Source organism: Lagenorhynchus albirostris, chromosome 9 (genome assembly GCF_949774975.1).
Source record: "Lagenorhynchus albirostris chromosome 9, mLagAlb1.1, whole genome shotgun sequence".
Taxonomy (NCBI): Eukaryota; Metazoa; Chordata; class Mammalia; order Artiodactyla; family Delphinidae; genus Lagenorhynchus; species Lagenorhynchus albirostris.
Window position 1 is genome coordinate 15,718,028 of NC_083103.1, and position 13,974 is coordinate 15,732,001.

The 13,974-nt window shown below is 43.7% G+C and overlaps 1 protein-coding gene across 5 annotated transcripts in view; it reads right to left on the reverse strand.

Moving 5' to 3' along the window:
* EXT2 (exostosin glycosyltransferase 2) overlaps window positions 1-13,974 on the reverse strand; it is a 137,983-nt gene that overhangs the window by 86,619 nt on the left and 37,390 nt on the right. The gene's annotated exons all lie outside the window — the stretch shown is intronic.

A 13,974-nucleotide genomic window follows, 5' to 3' on the forward strand; every position in this document is an offset into this window, starting at 1 on the left:
AGTGAAGAATGGGGATTTCAAATTCCTTCCTCTCTCAAAGTCATGCAATAGGATTTAGAATGGGAGAAGTAAATTTGCAATTAGGTGGAAAACAGAAACTAAAGGCAAAGAGAAGCAACCTATAAACCATCACCAATACACGAATGTCCCAAAAGACATACTTATCTCAGTGTAAAAGGGAAATGCCCCTGGAGACAAGGTGAGAAAAGAGAACTTCTTAATCATATGCCACAAATTCTTCCCAGTCCCAAGCCTGCCACTAAAGCTTTGTGACTACAGGCCATCTACCAGCCTCTAAGGTTCACTGTCCCCCTTCATAAAATGAGAATAACAACTACCTCATCCGGTTCTCATGAGGAAGTTCCTAACACAGTACCAGACACAGCAGTTAACATAAATATTAACTCTCCCCTTCCCTTGGTCAACTGGAAAGTGTAAGCTCATGACCATACTCACGACCAAAGAAAGAACTAGACAGTAGTAAAACCAGGCCTGTCTCTTCTGATACCTGGGTACCTGCTAAAAACTCAACCTTTACTCTGAAGCAGAAAGAGACCCTGCCAGAGTGTCCTTTCTGCTAAGGATTATCAGTAACGTTCTACTTGAATTCTAGAAAAGCAGAGGAACTCAACAGAGATCATTTGCTCCTTTTCTAAGCTAAAGGCATCTTAAGTAGAAGGCATTTTCTACTCAATGTTCTTAGAATGAGTGGTTTGATTTCTTGCCGAAGAAGCTATATTGAAGTCATCTAATATTCACAGGTCCCTGGATTTGCCTCTCAACACTAAAGCTTTCACTCTTGTTCCTTAGTCTGGAAGCCAAGCAGATGTGGGAGAGCAATCCATGCCACTTCTATCTCTTTCTGGAAGATCTACTTCTTCCAGAAGATAGAACGGATCAAGAAGACAGGGAAGAGTGCAGCTGGGCTATCTTAAAAGTAGGGCTCATCCAACCTGGACGCACTGGAGCTGAACGCGGAAGCCCTGTGATACTTTCCCTAGACCATCTTCCCCGTCGATTCAGCTCCCAGACACCAAAGATGGCTTAATTTGCGTGTTTTGGCCTTATCTGAAAGAAAAATTCTTTCAAAACTAGATGCTACTTGGGGCAAGCCGGGAAGAGAAAGGGGCAAAAGAGCTTGAAAGTAGGGAAGGATTCCGCGAATACTTGTGGGGTGTGCTCAAATGTTACGCTCTCCTGCCCTATGGGAAGCAAGAAGGGACAGAGGAGGAAAAGGGGGCAGCCTGAGTTGTGTTTCTTGACGTGTGACAGGCAGCTCCTGAAATAGAAAGCCATAGGTTTCAAGTCTCAGGGGTATCACCTTCAAATATGTCAGGGTTCTAAGGGTGGATCAGTTTTCCCAACTGCTGACACCCTGCTGTGAGGAGAGATCCCAAGCAAAACACAAGCCTCTGACTGGCAGCCTTTGAGGTGGCAGGAGCCATGAGGAGTTCAAAGGCAAGGCCGGCCAATGGCTTGTACCTCCAAGAGCCGTGGGGGTGAAAGGTTACTAAAGCAGGAGCCACTGACCAATAAAACTGTGTTTGGTCAAACCTTCTCAGCAAAGGGACTAGAGATTCATTTCTCCCGTGCCCTGTTTCAGAGTTATCCATGCCTCTGAATCCCACTGTTCCCTAGGTCAGATCAGGGAGCTTCTTTAGTGATTAGCAGCTGACAAGCCCTGCCTCCTGGTTGGGTCCGTGGACTAGCTAAAAGGTGGATTGGAAACCTTTAATCAGACTCTGTCATCAAAAATAAATAAATAAGAGCACGACTTGGGTCAACTAGTTGTAAAGGAATCTGCCTGGGGTGAGATTTCCCGTGTTTGCTATGCTAAAATCAGGAGAAAGCATAAGTTTGTTTGATCAGAGAAGGTAAATATAAAGCAAGTCTCACTGCAACAGACACACTTGAAAGGCCTCTAGCCCTTTTAATTAAGACACACACACAAATACAATGTGTGAAGGGACTGAGGACGGGACTTGAGGGCTCGTTTCATCCCATGTCATGCCACATTAGGGCCATGTTCCCTCTTCCATCTGCTTCCCGTGTAGTAACCATTCCAGAGACGGCCGAGGAGCTAGTTTCTGGCAGGTTCTTTTTTTCTGGCTGTGGATACTAACTCACTCAGCAGTCAGGTCCCATGGGAGCCCTTCCACTGTCCCCACACATCCCCAGAGGAAGAGGAGTTGAGAAGCCTGTGGGCCCAATGCCTCTTATCACCGTGCCAGCTAACCAGAGGCACGTGGGCCCCTGTAAGCCGCTTGCGTCTGGGACCCTCCTTCTTCTGATCACATGTTATCAAGACAAACTCTCCTGTTGATCCTGAGTGGAAACTCCAACGTACGTTCCGTAAATTGGGACTCTGAACAGAGGGAGAAGTGTGAAATAGCTACACCTGCTATGTCAGTGGTTCTCACTTTTGTTTCCCCTGCTCTTTCTTACCTGGATGATGACATAATACCTATGAGTAAGAATAACTGAGGTTCATCATGGCAAGGACTCTCAAGAGAAATTCATGTCCCCATTCCCCACCCCAGAAAACATTTAAGAATCTGAGTGGGAGCAAGAGGGTTGAGAGAACTCAACCCTCAGTCTGCAGCTTCAAACAAAAACTCAAAGATCCCTCTAAAATACAAATGATATAAGATCATCAAAACCTGGCCAAATTAACATGAAAATTAAAAATACTTCAATACATATATGGACTTCAAATACTTGAAGACAAACCACTTGCTCTGTTTAATAAAAAGTATTGGATTCTGAAAGATAATAAGTGACCTGCTCACCTCCTATTAAAGCCTTATCAAAATGGGAAATAAGTGCACATTTAAATACAACAAATTAGCCTTTAAGTTACAAGGAGAGAGAGAACTGTATTGCCAGAAATGGTTTATATGGAGCTACTTCTGTACCAGTCCTGGTCTGATCCAGTACTAAAGGCCTTTAAGTCAAATTGAATGTAATAAATATACATGATTGTTGTCTTACATTCCGAAGAACAGTAGCCTGGAATTACAAGGTTAATTGTGTTATTGTAAAGTAACCATGCAACTCCAAACTCTCTCAACCTCTTCAAGGCTGAGGGAGATAGAAAAATATATAATAATCTATATTAAGATTTATAAATATAGACAGAAATCTAATGGATCAGTTTGACCCTTACTGAAGACCTGACAGTAGTGAATTCTTTACCAAATGTATCAACACTTGATAATTTACAAGTTACTGTTTTGTAAACAAACCTAGATATTTTTCTAAGTAGGTATATAATGAATTCAAACCTGCACTATGTTTCCTGTAATGAGCAATTATTTCTCAGAAATGCTTCACAAATGGTCCCACCCTGTAGGAAACCAGCCCCAAAGAGTCAGACAATCCTTATACAGGCTGAAAATTAATATTTAACACTTTTATTAGCGAGGCCATTTCCGGAAGCAATGCCCCATATCGTGGACTCGTTACAAGGGATTAACCAACCCATGGTTAATTCTAGAGACAGTTCTCCAACCGGTGCCCAAAGAGGAAACTGACCATTCCACATACCCACACCCCTTGCAAAGGCTGTATGATGAAGACTGTTCATCATCATATATTTACTGAGAATTTCCAATATATTACTTGTTAGACATTTTTAGTAAGCTTATTAAAACTGTACCATAAGCAATAACATCCAGTCCAGTAAACTTCTTAACTAATTCTAGGATATCAATTTGTCAGAAATGTACAAAATAGTAGTTCTGTTGCTTTGGAGTTTGGGGCATTTTATTTTGTTTTATTGCTTGTTTGGTTTTTATACCTAATTACTCTCCCCACAGGAGCTACATGAGTAATAAAACAAACCAGTATTTTTTATTGTTTGCTCCATGAAAATCATCAATCCTAGATCAACAGCTATATCATTTGACCAACTTACTACAAAAACTCCTTGCTTTTGCCTCAACCTCAAGTTAAATGACTATTTTAACTTGAACACACTTGCAAAAGTACTCATGTCCAAAACTATTTGAAAAAGGGAAAATAATGTGTTTGTGCCAAAAGGGTGCCGAGCAGTTAAAAATATATGTCCACTGGATTTTGCTTATCTCTACTACCCTCTTCCTGAAAGCTTTAGTTAGGTGAAGAAGAGCAGACAGATATAAAGTGGATTCTTGGGGCATAATGCACCCAGCCAGCCGTCTGGAATCAAGGCTGGAAAGCTGAAAGCAGAAGGAGGGTGAGGATGTACTTTTTGAAACGCCTGGAAAAACATTCTGGTCAGGAGATGCCAGCGATTTTGAGGCTCCATCAAGCCACTGGCCTGGATCCAGGTAATGGTTTTTCCTTGCCCTCAGCTGTCTGCTGCTAGAGTTTTCCAGCGAAGAGAGAAAGGAAAAGTGGTGGAAGAGAGGGAGGAGCAGCTTCCAGTCCACCTCTCTGTAACCGAGAGGGTACGAAGGGCCAAGCACTGCGGGCTGACATTTATAGAGGGCCTGGCGCTTCCACAAAGCAGTCTGGGAGGATTACTGGGGGTTAGCAACCTGGTCTAAAAGGGGCAGTGAAGCAGACTGACGAAAGTCCCTTTGAATTCGCTAACAGTGACGCCGTGGGCACAGAGACAGCGAGCTGGAGCTGGCAGAGACGTGTGAGCAGAGGTCTAGCCAGTCAGATGGCCTTTAGGAAAAAAGCTACATTGTAAAGCTTGCTCCCTTAGCCCTTCAGGGCTGCCCAGCTCGCCTGCTGAAGCCTGAAAGCACAAACTACCAGCGGAACGGCATTTCTAATCAGGGGATAAAAATAAAAGCCCTTGGAAAAACCCTCCCTTGCCTAACCCTGGCTGCCCTGCCCCCACCAACCAGGAGCCAGGTATCCGGCCAAGGGCGAAGTTCCGGACCTGCAGAGGTTAATTATCTTGCTAGACTTTTCCCTCCAGATCACCGCTGTGCTACCCAATCCCTTCTGCCTGGCATTTTTCTTCAATTTTAATATCAGAAGTTTCACACGCCTGCCAGAGCTCCTGGACTCGGCAAAAGGGCCCATATACCTGTCAGCAAACTGATAAGAACTTTAAAATGACTCCGCAGGGCCTCTTTATAAAGAAGAGCCAAAGAAGCCCATAAAGAAAGAGGGCAGGGGCCACGGAAACCAGCCGCTCACACTGTTTTAACGTGGCATTAAAATGAGCTGCAGATTTATGGCAGTGTTTTAGCCCCTGGCCCAAGTCATCTGGGGATGAAGCGCTCGTCTCCGCTCTCCAGCGGGATTTCAAATATGGGATGGAGCTGACTGGAAAGGGATGGGGGAAGGGCGGCAGAGGCAGCAGGAGGAGGAGAGGGGAAGGGAAGCAGCAGAGAACAAGGAAAACCATATTCTTTCATTCTCCTTTCAGTAGGAGGTGAACAACAGCTATTCCTAAGAGGTATCTGACCGGTCCTCTTAAATTCACATAAAAATTTCCTTTATTTTTAGTACGTACCTAGTAAAACTCTAGATCTTCAACTGTTCACCACCCAAATGTCAATTCTGATTTTGACTTTTCTCTTTAAGCTTATTTTTTAATCTTCTAGTTCAAAAAATGAATAAATGATCTAGCAGAGAACATGCTCAAAGGGGGGGTAGTAGGGTGGGCAGAGACTCAGTACGAAAACTTTTCTCATTGGAAATGGGAAAAAGTAATAGTACTTTATCCAAATGTGCCAATGAATTTTTTTTTTTTAAGGCCAGGTAGAGAACCACTGATTTTCATAAGCCATCCTGATCCTAACAGAAAAACAGAGAGGTGACCCTCCCTCCATGCCAAGATGAAGAAAGTACACCAGACCCACAGGAAAAAGTTCTGTTTCAAGTTTCCAAGCCCAGAAGCAAATGCATAATACATCCACGTTGGTAACTCACTGTGGTTCCTGAAGACCAAGCTCCATACCAGGAGGCTCCTGCCAGCCTCAGACACAGACCCAGGCGGAGCGCTCCCAGATGATGGCCAGAAGGAGGACCAAAATCTAGATGCTTTAAGTCAGTGATTTCACTTAATCAACACAATTGCTCTATCGTATTATTATCCCCAGGTCTGAGATAAAAAAATTGATGCTTGGCAAAGCTAGGTAATTTGCCCACACTCACGAAGTTGATAGACAAGACACCACAGCTTGGGATGCAAATTCAGGTCTCTCCGAGTCAAAAGCCCATGTGGCTTCCACTACCAACACTTCTCAAACTTTCTGGACTGGGACCCCCACTAAGAAACATACAAATACATTTTATACTGCAACTCACCATGCGCATTCATACAAAAGAAACAAAGGCTTCAGGAAATATTTACCCTTGCTATGTCATAATTTAGTATCTTTCTATTATCTTTCATTTTTAAAAAATAAAATGCCAGTCGAGACCCACTGAACTGACTTCATGATCCACTAATGAATCATGAGACCCTCAGTCTGGAACATACTGCAGTACCCAATGTCCCTCTTTACCCCAAAAAATCATCGGCTGGGATCAGAAAACCTGGGTTCAAGGGTAGGCTCAGCTCTGACCCTAGCAATTCTCAAGATCACTTGAACTCTAGGGTTTACACATCATTTATAAAACATGAGAAAGGGGTTGAATAATTTCTAAGGTCCCTTCCAGCTCTTTGATTTTTTTCCCTCAATCTCCTTAATTGATACTGCTTTCCCCTCTCATCACACATCCTTTCATTACTCTCCACTTGTCACTGACCTTCCCTTCCTTCTAACTCCCTACAAAGTTCTCTGCTCCTGGGATTCCAATGCCCCCCCTCGGGCTGCTCCATCTGACCTACAGAGTCTTTCCCACAGAAGCCAACCTCTGGGAGAAGGTCAGTACCTCTCAGAGCATCCTCTCTCTCCCTATTCGAGGCCAGCCAGTCGTGAAGCCCCCTTCACCTCCTGATCCGTTCCTGGCTCTCCACAGTACGACTGAGTGAGAGCACTTCTGGCCTCTTCATTCATACACTACTGAAAGTACTCTCCCAGCACCCTGATGGCCTTTCTTACAGACAGGATCTGTGTCCCTCTCTCCCTCCCTTTTCAAAAATCTCCCTCAGTGTGCCCATACCATTCTAGGAACAAAGCAGGTACTCAATACATATTCATTTGACGGGTTTGCACTATGAAATCAAGGACTCTAATTCTCCTAGATTTAGAGAATATTTAGGTGGGCTGCTCTAGGAAAAGTCGCCAAACCAGTTAAAACTGGCATCACAATACAATAAGCGAGCATTTACAGTCAGAGCTCCATCTACTACCCGTGATGCTCGCCATGGACAAGGTATGCCCAGGTTGCCAAGGAAAGCAGCTTTATGGTCTCTCCATCTGGACTGTAAGGATTTAAATCTCAGAAGCTATACAAAATAACTGCAAATCAGCCCATACCTTAAAGACAGGGAAATTTATTTACAGGCCCTAGTGCACTATAAATTTGAGACAGTTCTATTAAAATGCTTTTCTTGGCTTCCCATCAGATACTTGGCAAGAGTCTTTTTCCAATAAGGTTCTTAATACTGAAGTTGAAAAAAAAGGTAAGTTAAACACATAAAAATGCTCTTCCTTAAGAGTTTCGATTAAATGAGTCCTTGTTTTATCCTACTTTAAACATACATTGACCGGTCTCCTTCACAACATGGATTTATACATTCAGGAAAACTCCAACAGAGTATACAGTGCTACTGAAACAAAATTATGAAACTCAAAATATCCCGTAATCACACTCTTCCCCAAGGCTCTCCCGCTGGCCAAAGAGCCTGCCTTTGTATCAGACCATGGTTGTCTGTTTCACAGGGAGAACTCCAGGGATCAGGTCAGTGTGTTTGTTGAAGGGTAAGTGATCCAGTAGCTTTTTTTAGGGCAAGTACAAAAGTAGGGATGGGGAAATAGAGCTTGGAGTGGCATGTTGGGACTGGAGAGCGGGGGGGGGGGGGGGGGGGAGGAAGGGAAGCAGGGAACACTTGGCGTTTTTTAAAAGCCCTGAGAGTTCAGTTTATATATATTAGAAAATTTTCAGTTTCACAGTGGGGGGGATAAGAGTGACAGACATTATAATATTGATCCTGGAAATGAGAAGTGAAATCTTTTCCACATTCTTCATAACGTATTTCCAGGGATGTGTCCAGTCCCAAGTGTCTCAAGCAACCACGTTTTGGGGAAGACTATCCCATAAGCAGTTAGCCTGAACTGCTTCCTGGGAAGGGCATCCTGATTTTCAGCCTCGATCCAGGCCACAAAGCCTTATAATTTGAATAAAGTTGTGGGCAGCAAAAGAGTATGTTCCCTGTCTGTCCCTTACATATTGTGTGGTCTCGGGAGGATCACTTTACATCTCTTCTCTTCAGTTTCCTCACATTAAAAAATTCGGATTACTCCTCTCGCTGCCTATCTCACTACTCTGTTTACAGAGTTTGCTTTGTAAACTGTGTGTGTGTTGGGGGGGGGAGCAGGGGGAGGGAGGGAGGGAGAAATGGACACAGACTGCTAGGTAGCCATCAATGGACACAACAGTCAAGCCACCAGCATAGGGAACCCTCAGAGAACACATCCCTCTGGACTGCTGAGGCTTCTAGATACCCGAGGGTTTACACCTTTAAGTGAATCACAAAACCTTCTTAAAAAATAAAAACAAATATTTTAGATAGAAAACTTTATAAAATATTTTACATGAAAGCTAATATTTTTTAAAAATATATATATGCTAAACAAAATTTAAACCCTCACTTAAAGACTGCAGGGCATCACCAAGAAGAGCCATTTCTGTATCTCCTCAGTTTGAAGATGCCCATCAGTAACATCTTCAAGGGGATGAAACAGAAACTATATTCAATGTTCAAAGTGATGGGAAGACTCATTTGGATGCAAGAAATCCAAAAGATGAAAAACAAACAAACACACGCATACTTCTTTGAACCGAGGAATTCCGCCATCTTACAATGACGCGCCCATATCGTGAAGCGCACACGGCGGTCTGCATACATCCAAAGTGCTGAGAGTTCTATTTCTAAAATAGCTTTTCCGTCTTCTCTATTCATGCCTGACTGGCAGATGACCCATCTCACAGACCCTCAGGTGTAGTCTTTCTCTCTTTCAAATTTGTCACTTTTAGACTACTATGGCTATGGAAAGCGGATAATTTAATGTGCTGAAATCACAGCCTCCTGTCGGGGCTCTCCCCTGAATAAAATGCATGAGCTCTGGTGGACACACACGCACTTACTGTTCTGTGGTCTCTTCTGCTCTCTCCTCCGGCACAGCTACACCTAACTACAGTCCTGCTAGGTGAGGGTACCACAGTTTCTTCGATGGAAGTGTTCTTTTTCCTAATCAGCCCATTATACCTTCAAGTACTCCTCCATGGCACAAATATTTGGTAGGCTTAGTAGGAAAATATGAAGGCAGACTGAGATGGGTCAGTGTAATAGACTGAAAAGAAACGGATATTTTAACTTAGCCAAGCATTAAAGGAGAGATAGAGCAAAGAAGATGCTGAATGTTTCTGCCACCTCAAAGGCTCCCAGTCAATTGAGTACAAAGAAGAGTTCAAAGGCAAGGCAGGCTCCTGACTTCCACCTCCTAGTGTGGCTGAGGTTAGAGGTCACTGCTGGTGGAGCCACTGACCAATAAAAGAATGTTTGGAAACTCCGCTCAACAGATAAACTGGGGATCCGTTTACGCCTTCCCCCCTATCCACACAAACAGTTCTAACTATACAGTCCAGTGTCTATTCAGCCCTCCAATATCCCAGATTGCTTTCTTTTCCATCGTGAGTCAAAGGGAGACTGGGGATGTGAATGTTCCGTATGACTATAGAAAAATACTTCTTCCTGGTTTCCGACGTGAGAAAGATGGTTGACGGGACTCCTCATCTTTAAGGCTTACATCAAATGCTACCTCCCCAATAAAGCTGTCCCTAACAGCTTTAACCCGTACTTCCTCCCATGTCAGACCCCTGACATCCTTTGGGAAACGTGCACCGTCTTCTCAGCTTTCTTCAGGCTTATTCCCACATATCCCCAAGATGGCTGTCAGGCCTCTGTGGGTGGGGATCACAGGTTGCTTATCATCTCCCATCATCTCCCCTTGGGGGAAACACATAATTACGGCTGCACTGAATTAATTAACTAGTTAATTTAGCTCACAGGACAATTAAAGGCTGTCTGGTGAGTTGGCTTTATACTGCTGTAACTATTAACCTCTCATTGAAGGAACTGGTTTTTAACTTAACCACAAAAAACCCCATAAGCCACCCCAGCTCTTTCAATGCCATATATGCCAGTACTGCTGGCTGTTCGCCTTTAGGTGTAGATGACACAGATGCAGGTTGTACTTCAAAAATCTTAGCTTGACCCCAGCTCTTACTTCAGGGTCTAGCCCTGCATTTAACGTTATGGCTGCTTCACTAGCGCATCTAAGGTCAGGTGGAAAACTTAATTAGGTTTCCTTGTCAGGCAGAATATCCTTCTCTCTTGGTACATCCTAACTCCCGAGTCATGTTAAGGATTTTCACCATGTATTCATCGATCAGATTATAGCCCCTGAACTCTAAGCTGCAAAAAGTTACTGCAATACCTTCGTCACCGAGATCCCACCCCACATCTCTGGGGTCAATTCAGAAACTCTGGCTCTATTCCATCACAGGAGAGCAGAATCCTGTGCTAAGTGCAGGAAGGAGCGGGTCTCGAGAGAGCGGCTCTGAGGACAATGTCAACGTAGCTCACAGCACTTAGGACTTCTTGGAAACAAATACTCAAAAGGAAAATCAGTCACTTAAAAGTGGATGGAGCCCTCTGCTGGCTACAACTGTCCACGCAGGCCCTTGAGCCGGTTCTGAGTTGCTGAGCAAGAAAATCAGACCCTCTGTTCCTCGGTCTCAGCTCATTCTAACATGATCAACCAGGGGTTCCAAGGTATCAGCTACCGATGCAACAGGTTTTCCCCTAAAAGTTTATGCCTGTCTTACAAAAAGACTCAAATTTGACCTCCCTAAAGAGAATTCACTAAGGTGTAAAAACTTTCCAGAACCAAGTGTGTGCTATTTTTTCAGTTACTCCTGCCAAGGTCAGATTAAATCAATGGAGGGTATACAGAAGGCAAAATGACAAGCATATTCGGGAAAGGACAAAAGAGAGAGATGATTAACTATCAATAGAAAAGTGGTTCCCAATCACAGAAATTTTGCTCCATGGGGGGCATCTGGTAACGTCTAGAGACATTGCCAGTTGTCACAACTTGGGAGACAGGTGTACTGCTGGCATCTGGCAGCTGAACTTATTCATCCTTTATAGCTATCTGGGAATTGCTTCAACCAGATAATCTCACCTTTAGTTGAGATCAGTCCAGTCTAGAAATGTGAGGTTGGGAGAAGAAAAGAGGTCGTTTTGGAGATGTAGAATATTCAGAGAAAGGGGAGCAGGACTAAACGGGGCATGGCAGCAGAGTGCCAGAAGGTCTGAAAACAGCACAGAGAAAAGGGGCATCAGCAAGCAGAGGGAGATTTAGAAACGGGAGGCAGGAAAGTACCAAGACTGCCTTTATCCTCCAAGTTGACATAATGTAGGTTATTCACCACCAGAGACAGTAACAGGCCCTCATGACAGGAGGTGGTCATGGGAAAGAGATGACCACTTAATTATTAATGTTGTCAAGGACAAGAGTTTCACAGCGTTTTTTAACAGCTGAATGGAACATGAGAGATGTTCTAGCCAACGCCTTGATTTCATAAATGAGGAAAGGAAAGTCCAAGGAGCTTTGGTAACTTGTCATGGTTGTATAATTAACAGGGACAGACCCAGGGCTCAAACTCGAGTCTTTTGACTCCAAGTGTGTCTCTTTGAACCAAAATAACCTAAAAGTACACTGTTTTAAGTAACCTTTAGTCATTCCATCTCAACGGTTCTTTGATTCCAAGCCTGTCACCGAAAAGGCCGGCCAGGCTCGTCTCAGACCTATGGTTCCCAAACCAAGCTCCCGGAAAACAAGGGCATTCTGTGAGCTGACAGTGGGAGCTCTGCTTGGGAACTAAGTGATTCTCTTTCCAACACGAAGGTGGCCGGGGGGAGAAGGTAACCGGACAGAACTTGCTCATTTTTACCTACCCAGTGTTTTCTTAGCCTTTTAGACTAAATCTAGAAAAAGATGATATCTGATTTAGCAGATGATTTTCTATTTAATTATGTTAACAAATCAAGATGCCATAAAAAGAAACACAAAGAGCATAAATACCAGCGCCCTTCAAGGAGCATTTTCTTCTACATGAGTTGTAAGAATCACAGGTTTAGATCAAGAACATAGAGATCTCTAGACTGACTTCCTAATTCACTAAAACTCAGATGAGGTCAGGAGTTAAGTAACACACGGGGAAGCCCAGAAACTTAAAACGAACATGGGTGTGCTATGAAAAAACTTCAGGGAGGCTAAACTCAACCTGTGATTTGGTTTCAAATCAGAACACCAAAATGTTTTACAGATGAGGCTACTGAGGGCCAGAGAAGGCAGATCCTTGGCCAAAGGCACAGAGTTAGTAACTGGGCAAGCTGGCATTCAACACAGGCAGGCTGGGGTAAGAACCTACAGACTTCATTACTGTGTGATGTGTCATCTCTTTGGTTTAAGAAGCTCGGTACCAAAATAAAGAGGGGGACTGACCACATTCACTAACTCCCTCCTAAAACCCTAAAATGACAATTAAGGGGAATTTTTAAAAATTAAGGCATAATCACTGAAAGATAAAGAGAACGGGGGAGGAGATAACAGCAACAAAATGTGGAAGCGGAAAAGCAGAAGGAAAGGTGGTAGCTGACGCTATAGGCCCAAGAGAGCGCATCCTAGATCAGCTGAGAAAAATCTGGGTTCCGCTGCAGAGACTCAGGGGAAAAGGCAGTGCTCAGGGCAGGAGGACAGATGGAAAATGTATTTAAGAAGCAGTTAGAAGCCCAGAATTCCTCCCCATTCCACACACAGCTGGGTGACTGCCCTGCCCCAGCCCAGACAGAGGCTTGAGGCTCGTTCCTGGGACAAGGTTAGACACAGGGGTGCACGGGGCAGTTACATCCTCAACGCTGAGAGCCCTCCAAACCTCTTCTCCAGCTCAGCACCTACACAGATAATTTTGATAGAAATAAAAACTTGTTAAAATCCATTAAAAAAAAAAAAAAAGAACTAGAGAAAACCATCATCTGAAAGGATACATACACCCCAGTATTCACTGCGGCTCTGTTTACAATAGTCAAGACATGGAAGTAACCTAAATGTCCATCAACAGATGAACGGATAAAGAAGATGTGGTGCATATATACAATGGAATATTACTCAGCCATAAAAAAAGAATGAAGTAATGCCATTTGCAGCAACATGGATGGACCCAGAGATTATCTTACTAAGTGAAGTAAGTCAGACAGAGAAAGACAAATATCATATGATATCACTTATATGTAGAATCCAAAAAAAATGGTACAAATGAACTTATTTACAAAACAGAAACAGAGGGACATCGCTGGCGGTCCAGTGGTTAAGACCCTGTGCTTCCAATGCAGGGGGCGTTTGGTCCCTGGTTAGGGAACTAAGATCCCACATGCTGCGCTGCATGCCACACAGCACGGCCAAAAAAATAAATAAATAGAGTGGATATATGTATGTGTATAACTGATTCACTGTACAGTAGAAACTAACACAACACTGTAAATCAACTATGCGCCAATAAAAATTTTTTTAAAAAAAAGAAAGGAATAAAAGAAATAGAGACAACATGCACAGTACCAATACTGGGATAGTCTTTTTTCAGTTTTTAACTTGTTTCACATTTAAGCCCAACTAAACTTCTTTTGGGAGAGAGAAACGGCAGAAGGACTAAACAGGACACATGGTGGATGCGTTAGACAGTGGAGAGCAGCCCAGGGGAAGGGGCATCAGAAGGTAGACGAGAGACCTGGGAGGGGAAGAGGGAGGGTGTACGTGTTCTGGGGAGAGGAGGGCACCTCCTAATCACGAGGGC